Source organism: Eutrema salsugineum, unplaced genomic scaffold (assembly GCF_000478725.1).
Source record: "Eutrema salsugineum unplaced genomic scaffold, Eutsalg1_0 scaffold_2, whole genome shotgun sequence".
In the NCBI taxonomy this organism is placed as follows: domain Eukaryota; kingdom Viridiplantae; phylum Streptophyta; class Magnoliopsida; order Brassicales; family Brassicaceae; genus Eutrema; species Eutrema salsugineum.
The window spans coordinates 17527685-17529652 of NW_006256829.1; the positions used below are offsets into that span (position 1 = coordinate 17527685).

The 1968-nt window shown below is 39.9% G+C and overlaps 1 non-coding gene across 1 annotated transcript; it reads left to right on the forward strand.

The window, feature by feature from the left end:
- The first annotated feature begins 1614 nt into the window (after positions 1 to 1614).
- Positions 1615 to 1724, forward strand: LOC112086935. The gene has a single exon (XR_002899789.1). It is a non-coding gene; the product is annotated as a small nucleolar RNA R71 (small nucleolar RNA).
- The last annotated feature ends 244 nt before the right edge of the window (positions 1725 to 1968 follow it).

Here is a 1968-nt window from a genome sequence, read left to right on the forward strand (position 1 = left end):
CTCTCCATGAGAGTTATGACGGTCTGAATTTATCCAAAAGAGTCTTTTTGTTCCAAATTGCACCTCTTTCTTCCAAATTACCTGAAAAATCTTTTAAAATCTGAAAACATAGAAATCCTTTGAAAACCTTTGAAAATGGAGTAAAAACACCTGCAAAAGATATTAAAGTGATCCATAAAAATGGTCAAAATCCGGTGTTACATTCTTTTTCGGACTTTTACGTTGTTTAGGATCTTTTTTGTGTTCTCGATCAGTTCTTGGATCTGTTCCTCACTAGATTCTGTTGAATCTGGTGGAATGATGATCTTGATTTTTGCAAAAGGTCTTGGCTTCTCCTTGTCTTTCTTCTTTGGCCGCCTTCCTTTGTTTTGAGCATCGTCTAGGACAGAGGGATAAAACTTCTTGCTGTCTACGTTCAGAAAGACAGCATTCTGGTTTGCATGATCGATTACTGTTCCTACTGTAGCTAGAATTGGTCGGCCAAATATAAATGGTTTCTCTTTGTCTTGATCCATTTCCGGAACTTGGATTCTCCTGGAACAATATTCTTCCCAACTACAATTTGCAAGTCATGAATCGCCCTTTCGGTATCTTTTTGAGATGAATCTCCAAAAATCATTTTAACCGTTGACTTCTTTAAGATCTTAAATGGTGGTTGCTTTGCATTGAAATTCTTGTAGAGAGATATAAAGAATGAGGTCTCTTTGTCATTTCCATCGGTTTCAGCTCATTCTTCGGGTAATGTAGTGATGGCATTGCAAAATCTCTTGGGGTTGTCTTCAATCTCCCGGGAAGAGCTCCATTTTGTCTCTTCATAGAGTCGGCTGTTTGGGCAACTTCGACGTCTAGCTTTTTGACGTGAGAAGATAAATCTTCAAACTTCCCGTTTAGGTCATTGTACATGCAAACTTCCCGTTTAGCTGCTTTCTCGTTTGTCATAACAAGCTGTTGGATAGACTGTTTAAGTCTTCCGATTTACGAAGCTAGCTGGTTTGTTGTAACTCCCTGATGTTGTCCACATTGATTATTGAAACTCGTACCTTGATAGTTATATGGTTGTCGCGGCAGAAAAGCTCTAGTCCCTCCGAAATTTCCGCCTTGGAACTTGTTTTGGAAGGGTCTCTGCTGTGGTGGGTAATTCTGGTCTTGAGGGTTCTCCGAATTGGGATTTTGGTAAGAGAGATTGTTGTAGTTTGCATTCCATAAGTTGTTGTTGAAACTATTGTTGAAAACATTCAGATATGGTGCTTGTGCTCCTATATAGTTTACTTCTTCTTCTTGAAAGGTTGGATTAGTGTGATCTGTATCACAAGGTCCTTCGTTTTCTGTGCCACTGTTGGTCTCACAAGCGTGGATTGAGCGATTGTGGCTTTTTAAAAGGTGGCTCATCATGTTCCTCAACTCGGTTATCTCCTTGTTATCTGTTCCAGTTGGCTTCGTCGATCGATCGTATTTCGGACAGTCATTGCTATTGGCTTGAGCCAAATTTTCTATGAAGGCTCTTCCTTGTGCTATTGCTTTCTGTCCAAAATCTCCATGCTGGCAGTATCAAGTGAAAGTTGGTATTTTAGTTACAAACCTCTATAAAATGTGTTCAGCAGACTTGATCTGGGAAATCCATGGTGAGGGCAGTCAGGTTCATACTCTTTAAAACGCTCCCAGGCTTCATAGAAAGGTTCAGCCGTCCTTTCTGGAAACTTGAGATCTTGGTTCCCAGTAAGTTCGACCTTGACTTGGTATAGAAGTGGTTCAGAAAAGCGGTTTTACATTCTTTCCAATCAGTGATCGATCCTGCAGGCAAAGACTTCAACCAACGGTGAGCTTTATCTGCTAATGAAAAAGGAAACAACTTACACTTTAGATAGTCTGCTGGAACTTGGTATTATCCTCATCATGCTGCAGATTTTTTCAAAGAGTTCAATGTGATCCATTGGATGTTCGGAAAGAACTCCATAGAACTATTTTTGT